General features: G+C 43.6%; 1 protein-coding gene across 1 annotated transcript in view; it reads right to left on the bottom strand.

Moving 5' to 3' along the window:
• The window catches only part of LOC123518625, a 316,215-nt gene that overhangs the window by 166,694 nt on the left and 134,521 nt on the right, over positions 1-15,000 (bottom strand). Inside the window, exon 2 of the mRNA XM_045279535.1 lies at positions 7,481-7,565. The gene's annotated coding sequence lies outside the window, so the exon portion shown is untranslated. The remainder of the gene's footprint in view (positions 1-7,480; positions 7,566-15,000) is intronic.

Raw genomic sequence — 15,000 nt, 5'->3', positions numbered from 1 at the left:
AATACAATTGCTCAGGATAACCTACACAATCAAATCAAAGCTATTAATTGTAGGAGAGCAAAGGTGAACCCGTCATTTCCCACCATCAACTGCTTCCTTGATATTCATAAGAGGAGGAAGTGAGGAAGACGAAAAGAAGAGGACGAGGAGAGAAAAGAGAGACACACTCGTAAGAAGGGAAAAGAAGACGAAAAGAAGAGGACGAGGAGAGAGAGAAGAGGAACAGATTCGTAAGAGGAGAAAGTGAGGAAGACGGAAAGAAGAGGACGAGGAGAAAAAGAGACACACTCGTAAGAAGAGGAAGTGAGGAAGACAAAAAGAAGAGAACAAGGAGAGAAAAAGAGTAACACACTCGTAAGAAGAGAAAAAGAAGACGAAAAGAAGAGGACGAGGAGAGAGAGAGAGAAGAGGAACACACTCATAAGAAGAGAAAAAAGAAGACGAAGATTTAGAGGACGAGAAGAGAAAAAGAGGAACACTCGCAAGAAGAGAAAAAGAAGAAGACGAAAAGAAGAGGACGAGGAGAGGGAAAAGAAGGACACACTCGTAAGAAGAGGGAGTGAGAAGGAAGGAAAGAATGGGAAAGGGAGGGACTGTAGAGGAGGGAGGGGAAGGGGAAGAGCAGATTCCCTCCGGCCTGTGTGTAGCCATGATGGATGAGAGCCGTCAGGAGCAGCGATTCAAGGGAGGAGGAGGAGGAGATGATGAGGGGTGAAGTACGGGAAAGAGAGGATGTGGCAAGGAAAAGGAAGAAACGGAAAAGGGTGGGATGCTAAGATGAAGTGAGATAAATTGATGAAAAAAGAGTAAAACGAGCGGAAAGGTGAATAAAAGTGAAGACTGCATGATGGATGATGAGGATTGCAATGCGGCTGATGGTGAGGGAAAGAAAAATGTAAACGGATGTCAAGTTAGAATACGTGACATTGGGAAATACGGAAATAACGATGGAAATTTTCAGAGGGAAGGTGAAAAACAAGATTATATTTGCTAAAAGTATATGTTTGTGAGTGAAGTGTAAGAAGATGAAGAAATAAAAGAAGAGAAAGAAGTTAATCTCTCTCTCTCTCTCTCTCTCTCTCTCTCTCTCTCTCTCTCTCTCTCTCTCTCTCTCTCTCTCTCTCTCTCTCTCTCTCTCTCTCTCTCTCTCTCTCTCTCTCTCTCTCTCTCTCTCACACACACACACACACACACACACACACACACACACACACACACACACAATATTATGAGAACAAATAAACTAAGAAGGAAAAGGAAGGAAGGACTCAATGAATAAAGTAAAAAAACAACAAGAAACGGAAGAAAAGAAACAGGGAAGGACAACGAGACACTCCTTCTCCCCTCCCTCCACCAACGCAGCTCCTCACACAATAAATACAACCGACAAAATAACAAATCTTAACTCAAATCTCTTCAGGTCCCCAAGAATAAACAGATCTTAAGACGCACGCACACGCACACACACACACACACACACACACACACACACACACACACACACACACACACACACACACAATCCCTCAAAGCCCAATGACGGCCGGACAAACAAGGCAGTAATCTCCCCAGCTTCTATTTTAGGTCAGCCACCGAGGAACTGACCAAACCACCTTCTCCAAACGGTGAGGTTCCGGCCAGCAGCAGCGCATTCGGCAGTCAACAAAGAGCTATTTTCCTGTCCTACCTTGCCCACTTTCTCCTTCAAGTCCCTCACCTCCCCTCCAGCCAGTCTCTGTCCCTCTGTCCCTTCACCTTTATCCCTTCCACTGCCGCTACGACCACCATTCCGCACCTTTCCCTGCCCCGTCACCTGCGTCAGAGTCCCTTGAGCCGAGTCACCAGCCAGCACTGAACATGACAGGTGAGAGACGTTGCCCTCATATTTCTCAATTAGGCCACATGCCACCTCCGCCCCAGGCCTCCTCGTCTCCTTCCATCCTCCCCCTTCCCTCCACTCGTCCCTAACCTTACCACAGTCTTTATTGCTCCTCCAGTCTTGCTCTCTTACTAAACTCTTCCTCCATTCTCTGGCTTGTTTTCTCTTCCTCCGTTACTCCCATGTGAGGTCTCCCACGCTACTGTTCCCTCTCTTCTACCTACTTCCTTCCTCTCTCTCTCTCTCTCTCTCTCTCTCTCTCTCTCTCTCTCTCTCTCTCTCTCTCTCTCTCTCTCTTCCCTTTCCTTCCCCTTGATCTCCCGTCCCGAGTTCCTCTTTCTTCCTACCGCCGCTCCCTCCCTCCTTCTCACACACACGGGTGATATCCCTCCCCTGCAGCGTCTTCTTAATCCCCTGGTACGGTTCCTCCTGCCTTCGCCGCTCGCCATGCCCATCTGAGTCCTTAGCCACGCACCGCCCTCACTAATAGATATAGCCTCTAGCATGTAAGATTGACACACACACACACAGACGCGCGCGCACGCACACACACACACACACACACACACACACACACACACACACACACACACACACACACACACACACACACACACACACACACACACACACACACACACACACACACACATTCTCTCTCTCTCTCTCTCTCTCTCTCTCTCTCTCTCTCTCTCTCTCTCTCTCTCTCTCTCTCTCTCTCTCTCTCTCTCTCTCTCTCTCTCTCTCTCTCTCTCTCTCTCTCTCTCTATATATATATATATATATATATATATATATATATATATATATATATATATATATATATATATATATATATATATATATATATATATATATATATATATATATATATACACCGTTTGTGAAATTTCCCATTTCATGAAATGGGCAAACCCAATTATGAATGAACACAATACATATATATATACTCTATAACATTTCATGAAATGGCCACTCCATTGCACATTTCATGAATATCTATATATATATAGGTTAGGTTAGGTTAGGTTAGGTTAGGTTAGGTTCATTTCATGAATTGGGTTTGCCCATTTCATATATATATATATATATATATATATATATATATATATATATATATATATATATATATATATATATATATATATATATATATATATATATATATATATATATATATATATATATATATATATATATATATATATATATATATATATATATATATAGATAGATAGATAGATAGATAGATAGATAGATAGATAGATAGATAGATAGATAGATAGATAGATAGATAGATAGATAGATAGATAGATAGATAGATAGATAGATAGATAGATAGATAGATAGATAGATAAATAAATAGACTAGAATATAAAGACATGCGATAGATAAAGACACAACAAGCAGGTATAAAAAAATGTCCCCATGAATAGATAAATAGATGGACAGATAGAAAGAATGACAAAGTGACACATTGACAGAAAGACGGACAATGAAACAGATTTATAGACACACAATAGCTGGATAATAAGTTCGAACAGCCAATTCTACAGTCACTACACCCTCCTCTACCTCGGGGAACCGGTCAGTGGCACGACAGATGATAATTATGATCACTAATGTATGGATGTAGTACGCCGGGCCTGTCGCCACCCAGCCAAGCCCCACAATGCTGCCGGCACTTCCTCTGACACGAACCCCGAGCGATGGACACAACGATAAGAGGCAAGAACGACAGCAACACAAGGACGATTATGATACACATTTCAGACGAGTGATGGAGATGGCTGGGGAGACTCAAGGAGCGGGTGGGGATCGGGGGGAGAGTGGTTTGGAAGAGCTGATTCCTCACTGCCAAAGTCTTCATCTGTGTTAATGGAAATGATGGTTCTGGTGGTGCTTGGAGATGTCTGAGTGTGGTGTTGTGTTATGTTGATGTGTTGATGTATTAGTATTAGATATTTATCACTGAATTTTGGCTAACTTCCACGGCTTTTAGGGAACTGGCAACATAGTGGGCCTTTTTTTTTATCCATATTTCGTTGCCCTTGGCCAGCTGTCCCTCGTACATAAAAAAATAAACGTGTTGTATAATGTGTTAACTCTCTCATTGCTATTTGTTACCTCGTTTCTTATTAATCTGTCTCAGGCGATCTTTTCTTGTGTTCCAGAGCCACTTCCAAAAACTTATCTTTCATCCCTTATGTGTTTAGTTTCTTGTAGATGCTTATAAAGACTTCATTCATTACTTCCAGTGCTGAGGGTTGTTGCATGTCGAACTGAAAGGGTTACGAGTATATAGTGTATAGTGTGTGTGTGTGTGTGTGTGTGTGTGTGTGTGTGTGTGTGTGTGTGTGTGTGTGTGTGTGTGTGTGTGTGTGTGTGTGTGTGTGTTATTAGTAGAGTATTCTGGTGTGTGTCAAACGTGGCGAGTGAGCGTATGAGGTGTGTGGGGCGTGGTGTAGGTTGTCATAGCAGGAGCGTTGATGCAGTGAAATTTGCTAAGAGATGTGTCGATTTCCCCTCTCTAGCAGCGTGGCATCCTAATCTCTTCATAACACTGCCATTACCAACTACAGCAGTGTCACTCCCAGTCTTCCTTTCAGCACCACATGTCGTCTTTAACCCATAACTAGCAAGCACACCATCTTACCCCCTTGAATACGGTGACGCGTTTCCATATTCATTCTGGTTACTATCTGGTGATTTTCTACAACTTCTGAAACTCGTGTGGGTGATTAAAATAGTAAAGACTGTGGCCATTAATCTTCTGACCTCTATAGACCCTTCCTAATGTCAATAAATTCGCTAAATCACACCCAAAACTCGAGGTAAAAACGTGTTCTAGTACTGAAAGAGTTAATGTTCTCAAGCAACACACCCCACAAACTACTTCAACAACACTCAAATCCGTATTCAGAAAAGCTTTGTTCTCTCACCACGACTATTTTCCAAGGCCAAAGAGATGATTAGAGGGATTTTTTAGTGTTTCTGCATTCTAATAATGAAGAAAGCCTGTCAATCTTCCTCTAGAACCATAAAAAATACCTTAAAAATAAAGCCTTTAGAAATAGTGGTGAAGTACAGAAACGTTCTATTTCTCCTTAGCACCACGCAGCAGCTTCATTTACGAACAGCATACACACAAGTCTTATCTCCCCACAATTATACAGACCACTCATAACCTTCTCATAGCAACACACATCATAATAATCTTCTTACAACACAACTTAACCAACACACACCATCCTAATCTTTCTCCAGCACACACACACACACACACACACACACACACACACACACACACACACACACACACACACAAATCTGACATCCCTCAAGCAACACACACCATCCTATAGCTTTCTTCCAGCAACACACACATCAAAACTCACCATCATCCTGACTCCTGCAAGCAACACTTCATGATCTCTTGGCCAGCAACACTCCCCATCCTGACCGCTACCACCACCACCACTACCACCACAACCACTACCAATATCCACATTTTCTGCAGCACTCCCTCAGAATATCTTTTCATTCTCACCTCCCACAAATCAGGTAATTACCGGCGTCTCGAGCGTCACTGGATTTACTTGTTCTGTAAGACTGCTACCCTCTCTCCCTCTGCAATTCGGCTGCCTTGCGTCTCGGCCCCCGCAAATAATTATGGTCTTTCCCCCTCTTGTAATTTCCTCAAACATATAATTTCGAGATTACCGATAATTTTATTTTATGCTTATAATTGGAGGGCGCGCGGGTGCTAAATTAATTCCGGCGGTAAACGTCTCTGATCACCGGCACCGATCCGCGCCGACTTCCGAAAATGAGAAGCCCCTTGAGGAGGCGCCGACCTGCCGGAACGCCGCGCCTAATGTCTTCATTTCACGGGAGACATTTACGTGAAGGTGCTATTATATGGATACCCGCGCCCACCATCTGGACCACTCCTGCGTGTGTGCTTGTGTGTGTGTGTGTGTGTGTGTGTGTGTGTGTGTGTGTGTGTGTGTGTGTGTGTGTGTGTGTGTGTGTGTGTGTGTGTGTGTGTGTGTGTGTGTGTGTGTGTGTGTGTGTGTGTGTGTGTGTGTGTGTGTGTGTGTGTGTGTGTGTGTGTGTGTGGTCTGTTCCGGCGGCACGCAGGCGACGCAGGGCATGTGGTGGGTGTGGCGCGGCCTTCATGAAATGTGGAGTATGTGTATGTGACCATCGCGTCTATTTGGCCCGTGTGTGGCCTTTCCGGGGTGCAGCGCCTCGGGTGTTGCCTGACTTGGGTGTGGCTTGCCTCGGGTGTGACCTCCCCCACTTGTAACCTGCATCGAGTGTGGCCTGCTTCGAGTGTGGTCCCCCTCGGGTGTGGCCTGACTAACCTACGGTCTGCCTCAGGGATGGCCTATAACGTAACGTATAACCTGCCTTAACAGTGAGTGACCTGAATCAAGTGTGCTTTGCTTCGCGTGTGGCCTGCCTGAGTGTGAGGCTGTGTTGGGCCTGGGACGTGGCTTGGCCCGTCAATAACTGAGGCAAAAAAAATTATAATTGTAAGTTAGTAAGTAATAATAATGATAAGACTAACAGGGATGTTGATGACGGTGATGATGATGATGATGATGATAACAATAATGATAATAATAATAATAATAATAATAATAATAATAATAATAATAATAATAATAATAATAATAATAAGAAGAAGAAGAAGAAGAAGAATAGCAGCAGCAAGCAGCAGCAGCATAATAATAACAACAACAACAACAATAACAACAACAACAACAACAACAACAACAACAACAACAACAACAACAACAACAACAACAACAACAACAACAACAACAACAACAACAACAACAACAACAACAACAACAACAACAACAACAACAACAACAACAACAACAACAACAACAACAACATTAACAACAACAATAACAACAACAACAACAACAACAACAACAACAACAACAACAACAACAACAACAACAACAGTAACAACAACAACAACAATGAAAGATACGTTCTATTTAGCAAGCAGATGAGAAGAGAGAGAGAGAGAGAGAGAGAGAGAGAGAGAGAGAGAGAGAGAGAGAGAGAGAGAGAGAGAGAGAGAGAGAGAGAGAGAGAGAGAGTAAAGTAAACTAGGAAAAAAAAAACTAATGAAATAAACTTTTAAACATACATACTGAGCGTGGAGTATTTACATCGCGTTAACGACTCGTATTAAGATGGCTGGAGTAACGCTTCCTCGGAACTTTGGCACCATGTGGACAGTGTGGATGTGAAATGTGTGCTGTAGTGAGAGAAATGTGATCTGTGGATGTGATTTATGTGGTATATATGGACGAGAAATTTGGTCCGTGTGGATATAGGGGGGTGTGGATAGCGGCTGTAGTAGTCTGATTGGATAAGAAATGTGTTCTGTGGAGGTAAAATGTTGGATGTGGTTTGTGTTGCATATGACCTTTATGGAGTGTGTCAGTTATAAGGTGGATGGCGTGGTGCTTCAAGATGAGCAAGGAAGAGCCACGCCGTACCCTAGAGACACAGCGCAGCACCATACTGGGTCCTTCGCCTCAGGCACGACCGGAGACAATTACTAACACTCACCCAGACACTTCTCGCGGTGACTCATGGCCGCCACTCTGCGTGCTTCGTGGACGCCTGACGGATGAAGAAGGAGAGGATATGGAACCTGAAAGAATGGAAAAAAAAATATGACAAAGTTAAAATTACAAGGAAATCACTAACACTAGAATATTAAACTACTATATACAAGACCAGTACTCTCATTAATTCATATCTTTCTCTAGTAAACTCTGGAACTCCCTGCCTGTGTCTGTATTTCCAACTTCCTATGACTTGACCTCAATTAAGAGAGAGGTTTCAAGACACCTATCCCTGTCTTTTGGTTAACCTTTTCGGATCTGTAATGGGACTTGTGACTGAGTGAGCTTTTTGTTGTTGCTGTTGTTGTCCTTGGCCAATTTTTCCCTTTTACATACAAAAAAAATAATGAGTGGTCTAAAAAAACTTCACACGAGATTTTTAGGCTTCATAATAAATATACAACAAGAAGTAAAGGGTTCAAGCTTCCTTAATGTTCTGGCGTTCCTAACTTGAACCTCTGAGTCATGAAAGCACCCAGTTATCACCAACAAAGCAACATATCAACTCCCTAATCCAGCGCGCTCATCCTCTCGTGGACACGTCTCACTAATCAATGGGGGTGAGTAATTGGTCTGGGGATCGAGTAAGGAACAAGCATAGAGGTATAAAATGCGGGTGATTGTCAGGTAACTCCCAGCCCAGCGATTCGTCTGTGGCTGGGGAGGAGGGCGAGGCGGGCACAGATAAGCAGACATCGCCCGTTAAGCACTTGGAGACAAAGAGCCATTAGGAAACAATAGACGATCGGGTTTCTCACCTCTCCAAGACCCAATTCCCGGCTGCCACGCCAGGTAATGTCCGGGCCACACACACACACACACACACACACACACACACACACACACACACACACACACACACACACACACAAAACAACTCTCTCTCTCTCTCTCTCTCTCTCTCTCTCTCTCTCTCTCTCTCTCTCTCTCTCTCTCTCTCTCTCTCTCTCTGTGTGTCTGTGTGTGTGTGTGTGTGTGTGTGTGTGTGTGTGTGTGTGTGTGTGTGTGTGTGTGTGTGTGTGTGTGTGTGTGTGTGTGTGTGTGTGTGTGTGTGTGTCCGTCCGTGCACCTTATCCCCTTTGTTGTTGTCATGGTCTTCCTCCAGTCTTCTCTTTCCTCTTCCTCTTCCACCCACACTCGTATTTTTTTTATCCCGCTTCCCTCCCTCGGTGAATTCCCATCGCTGTCACCTTATCTACTTTCACTTTTTTTTTCAGCCCCTCCCACTACCGCCCTCCCTCGTCACTATCTTCTACAGTGATCTTATGCATATCATTTTCAGCCTCGACAATTTCTTCACCAAGCCAGATAGAAAACTGTCCTAAGTCATAGCGTGTAAGCAGATACGTCTCTCCATCACATGATAATCTAATATGTCCTAAAAAAAATGGTTTACATCACAACCACACTCGCCAGAAAGTTGTGAGAAAGAAAGAAAAACAAGGAAAAGTATAGGATAAAAGGGAAGTGTTCGGGGTGGTGGCGGAGCGCTCAGTGCTGTAAGGGAATGGTAGATGTGAGTGAGTGTCCACGTTTCAGGTTTTATCGAAGACAATCTTTGCCTATGGTGAAAGTGGACTAGAATTACCAGCTTTGTTACCCAGACCTTAACTATACATTCGATTGCTGGCTTCGGTCTATAGAAACTCCGCGGGTAACATGAAACTTGCACAGATAAAATCCACCGCAAAACAAACTTTCTATTGTATAAGTCAGCCTGTACACTCAACCTCCTTCCATCTATCTCCTCGGTAAATTTAGAACTTTCTGACCGATTCTGCTCTTCCATTTTTCTACGTACAGTTTAAGTCTCTTCAGAGCGAAGTATCAAGACACCTTCGGCGCTAAACTGATCAACCAAATCGGACACTTCATATTAATCTTTCGGGAAACAAAAAAGTGGAAGAACTCTTTGTTTTTGTTATACTTGGCTAATTTTCTTTACACTTAATAATAAATAAATGAATGAATAAATAAATCAACAGGTAAAGATGAATTGCCAAGCGAAGCCTTTATAAAACCTTTACAAAAAATGGACATCTATACAACCCCTCTGAAAAATGCAACGGGAAAAACGAGAAAACGCATTTCAAGACCTTAACGGTTCTGGCAGGGAAATACAAAAACCAAGAGACTAAACTTTCCTTCCTCTACGTTATGGTGATCGATCATATGGGTCTCCTTGATGATTGAACCCAAGCCTCCTAATCCCGGACAAGTGGACCACTGTGACGCCCTCATGGCTTCAGCTCACCCTCCCAACTTGCCCCAAATATCATTTATCAAACAGTCTCCAAGAGAAAGCGAGCCGATGAAGACAGTACACTCACTGTCCACGAAAGCTTTTACACTGGAGCCAAGTCTCATGCATTCGTATTTCTGCGCACGAAACATCGAACCATTGTGCCATTTGCAAGGAAAATACACCTAATGGAAAGAAAGAAAATAAACAGGAAAAAAGAAAAATATAAAAAAGTGCATCAACGTTAAAGTAAAGGTTAGAGAAAAGAAAATTTCTAAAAAAGTATTTAAAAAAGTAAAACCAAAAAAAAAAGAAGATTGATAATAGAAATAGAAGAGAAAGGCTGAGATACGGAACCCAAGAACAGGAACGAGAAAGAGGTCAGAGCCGGGGTGAAGGAAGAGAAGAAACTCGAGATAATAAAGGGAAGAATTAAAAGACTGGAACGTAACGGATGGTGAAAATAAGAAGACGAAAATTTAGAAATATGGAAGAACAGAGAAAATTTGAGAAAAAGAAAAATGTTGAAGGCAAAGAAATAATCAAGGCATTGGAAAGAAACAAGAAAAGCGAAGACAATAAAGCATGGGAAAGAAAACAGATAGAAGAGATAATGAGAAAGCAAGACCGTAAAATACAAGATAAAGAAGGAAAGCCAAAAGTGTGAAGAAGAAAAGAAAAAAATAGAAAACTGAAATATGAACTGGAGATGGAAAAAAAATAGGAAAGTGAGGAATCAGCAAGACGTCGATAAGAACGAAAGAAAAAGAAGAAAAATAAAGATCACATAAAAAATACCCTAACAGAAAAAATGGAAAAGTAAGAAATAAAACAAAGAAAATTTAGTAAACAAGGAGACACACACACACACACACACACACACACACACACACACACACACACACACACACACACACACACAGTGGTTAGAGCGCTGGCTTCACAAGCCAGAGGACCGAGTTCGATTCCCCAGCCAGATGGAGATATTTGGGTGTCTCTCCTTTCACGTGTAGCCCCTGTTCACCTATAGCAGTGAGTAGGTACGGGATGTAAATCGAGGAGTTGTGACCTTGTTGTCCCGGTGTGTGGTGTGTGCCTGGTCTCAGGCCTATCCGAAGATCGGAAATAATGAGCTCTGAGCTCGTTCCATAGGGTAACGTCTGGCTGTCTCGTCAGAGACTGCAGCAGATCATACAGTGAAACACACACACACACACACACACACACACACACACACACACACACACACACACACACAGAAAACAAAGGAAGAGTAGAGTGAGAGACACTTCTATTAATGGGCTATGAAGGTAAATGATCACTTACACCAATATAATTTGATGCTCATGTGGAAGATACTGGGATGGGATTGTTACTTAAATGGAAGAACATAATAATTACTATGATATCTCTTTTTTCTCTTACGTATAAGATCAAACAAATAAAGAAAACGTGTGTCTTTCATTAATTAGAGAAATCCGTTCCTTACGATTCTTGGCATTCAGGTTGGATTGCTTCTTGATGTCCTCTTGAAATTACTCTACTCTGTGTTGGAGAGTAGAGGTGGTGACGGCGATGAGGGAGAGAAGGCTATGATGCAATGATGAGCACCTTCTGTCTCTGAGCAAAACACTCAGTTGAAACCTGTGCCTCACAGGTGTCTGGTGGCGGCAGCGCACACCCGCATCAGCCACATGTGCACGTCAACATGTGTGCGCCTCAGGACTATCCACCGGGCCTCGCTCCAGTGGACCAGTCTTTATGCTCCGGGTTTGAGGCCAGTTCGCTGAGCAGGAATGGAGGCAGCAAGTCATGGATGAGGCATTAATACATCATTGTCTGGTGTTTTTCGTTTTTTTTTTTTTTTTTTTTTTTTTTTACTGCTAAGAAGCAGACAGCCAGGCTTTTGATTGCCATTAGTTAGCAGACATTTAGACGATTCCCTGGACTGCCTGCAGTAAGCACACATATGGCTGCACACAGGAGGGTCTCTTTGTTGAAGAATAACTGGTAAGTCCTACGAGGAAATAATGTGCAGGAGTTTTGAACAAAGAGGCCGACCGCCGTTTAGGAGAGGATGTTTCTTGTTTAGAATAATGGTAAGCTACGAAGAGACCGTCAGCCGTGACGACTCAGGCCGCGGCGGGAAGGTTCGCCCGCAGAGTTATAGCCTCATTAATTATAACAATCACAATTATCGTCTTGAGAAAGTGCAAGAGAAAATTAAACAGCCTTTAGCTCCCTCCAGACAGCTTCTAATTGTGTTCGCTCTCCGCTCGTTGGTATTTACAGCTTGTGGCTGATATTACGCTCACTATCTTTGCAAACTGGTTCCATAACTACAAACCAATTTTCTAGAATAATTCTAATGCATATCTGCAATGGCTTATTTTTTCTGCTATGAAATCAAATGGATGCTTTGTGTTTTGTATAACATGTAACATATATAAATAACATACATTAGAACTTTTTAGATCGATATAATGACTAAATTATGACAATAAATACATGCACTGAATGAAATACAATTTCTTTTTATCATTTATTTCGTTCATTTACCCCCATTTGTTTTGTGATTAACTAATCTTAAATTATTTCCAATGGGTAAAGCTTAAACAAGGATTACACTCGCCACTGCGCCGGAGATGAATGGGGCGGCGGCAACACCTGCTCGGCGTGGCGGGGCTGCCCTCCCTGCTGTCATGGACGGTGCGCACCGGAAAAAAAAAAAAGAGAAAAACACTAATACAACAAAGGAATTCATAGATGTCCGATGGGTGATCATTTGACTTTTATCACCAGTAATTTATAGACTAAAGAGTTCCCGATCCATCAATAAAACAAAAGTTTCAGTGTACTGTTTGTGCTCCTGGCAAATAATTCTCATTTATCATTAGGACACACCTGTTCTGCACAACTTGAGGTGACTCTTGTTTGCTTCAGCACCACCAGAAAGATTACAACACAACCCGCGATGATGTGGAGAGACTGAACGTTCTTCTCAGGGTGTGAGGCTTTAGGATTCTCAAACACCATCTTGGTTGGAGATCATTGATGTGCGACGTTCAGAGCACCCCAGTGATTAACTCTAAGTTTGTCAATTAACACTGCAAACACAAGGCGACCTTCAGTGCAACATGTGCCAGTCACAACAAACTGTGTGCCTTTCATATTACTGGAACTAAAACGATATGTAAGTTCCTCAGTTGAAGGAGCTCCCCTGTGGTCAAGTTAATAAATGACTATCAAGGAAAATCCGGCGAGCGAAAGGCAACATAAATGTTACATTTGATCCAAATTTTCTAGCTAAGGGTTGTTTGTATGTCAAATGATTTGGTGCCAAAAAAACACGAAAACGGTGATGAGCGACTTTACATAAAGCTAAACACACAATTATCAGTATAGGCTCTTTACCTTGACGAGAAAAGAAATTACAGTGTCTCCAGTCATACAGCCAAAGGCAATAAGGCGGTCGTGGTCAAGTGTTCAGTGCGTGGAAGCAACATGTTCAAGATTCCCACTTCAAGTAATGGTGTAAGCTTATCATCATCAGCGACCGTCGAGCAGCCAAACACTGCATACATGTTGCCCATTAACGTAAGTACATACAATCAACTGCAAGTGCACCGAGGAGCAACAAGGCCTGCACGGCTTCCTACAAGCGCCACGATAAACCACTGACTAATATTATGTACGTAAAAACTTCTGAATACACTGCCCAACAAATCCTATGGAAAAACCAATAAAAGGACAACTACAACATTATGGGCGGGCCGGATCACAACACTGACGAAAGTGTGTGGCAAGTCTCACACACACACACACACACACACACACACACACACACACTCTCTCTCTCTCTCTCTCTCTCTCTCTCTCTCTCTCTCTCTCTCTCTCTCTCTCTCTCTCTCTCTCTCTCTCTCTCTCTCTCTCTCTCTCTCTCTCTCTCTCTCTCTCTCACACACACACACACACACACACACACACACACACACACACACACACACACACACATAGACGGACGGCAGACGCAGCTTATGATAACTTTATCCGATGACATATCACCAGAGACACACAAAAGGGAGGAGCGAGGGAAGGCGAGCGAGGAAAGAGCAGACACTGAGTGGAAGTGACGAGAGACACTTGGCTTTCTTCCTCTCGTCTTGCACATCACAGCAAACCATCTCCAGCTGTCCTAATTGGTCCTGTACCTATTTGGCCGATACCTGACCCTGGCCACACCTGTCAGAGCCGTCCAGGTGAGCTACACGGCCGTCACAGGGAGATAGGCTCTTGACGAATGCCAGGGCGAGAGGACAGCCGACACCTGTTAGGCTTGGTGAGATAAGGATGGAGTGTGTGTGTGTGTGTGTGTGTGTGTGTGTGTGTGTGTGTGTGTGTGTGTGTGTGTGTGTGTGTGTGTGTGTGTGTGTGTGTGTGTGTGTGTGTGTGTGTGTGTGTGTGTGTGTGGTCCCCGCCTGGAGGTCGACTCAGCGTGACATTCTCTGAGTCAGGTCGTGCGGAAACGCCACCGACCAGACGGACTGTAGCCCCCTTGTCACTTTCTGGGGAGGAGGAGGAAGGGAGGAGGAAGAGAGGAGAGAGGGAGGGAGGGAGGGAGGGAGGGAGAGAGGGAGGGAGAGAGAAAGAAGAAGAGGAAGGGGGAGAAGATCGACATCTAAAAGGTCAAGAAGTGAAGCTGAAAAAAAAAACTATAAGTGTAAAAGAAATACAAAGTCGCTTTTTATTTATTACTGACGCAATTATACGTCGCAAGGGAACACGATCAGAGAAACTAGTGTTGGGGACGAGGAGAGGGAGGGAGGGAGGGAGGGAGGGAGGGAGGGATGGAGGGATGGCTACGGTGATGTGACAGGAGTGTGGGGAAAGGGTGAAGGGCGGTGTGGGGGGGGGGAGAAAGAAGAGGAAGAAAGGGAAGATGGCTCGACAAAGGTAGGAAGGGAGGTAAGAGAGGAGAGGAGAAAGGGAGAGAGAAAGTAAGAGAGGCACGCGACATCCCTGCCCCCTTCCCCTACCCCCATCCCAAGAATCTCCTATTAGGGATTAGAGCAGCGTCCACCAGAGAATTATAGGCTGGGGTAATGCTTGCATGTACACACGCACGCACGCAAGCTCTCTCTCTCTCTCTCTGTGTGTGTGTGTGTGTGTGTGTGTGTGTGTGTGTGTGTGTGTGTGTGTGTGTGTGTGTGTGTGTGTGT

This window comes from Portunus trituberculatus, chromosome 44 (genome assembly GCF_017591435.1).
Source record: "Portunus trituberculatus isolate SZX2019 chromosome 44, ASM1759143v1, whole genome shotgun sequence".
NCBI classification, from domain to species: domain Eukaryota; kingdom Metazoa; phylum Arthropoda; class Malacostraca; order Decapoda; family Portunidae; genus Portunus; species Portunus trituberculatus.
This window is presented reverse-complemented; position numbering and strand designations above follow the sequence as displayed.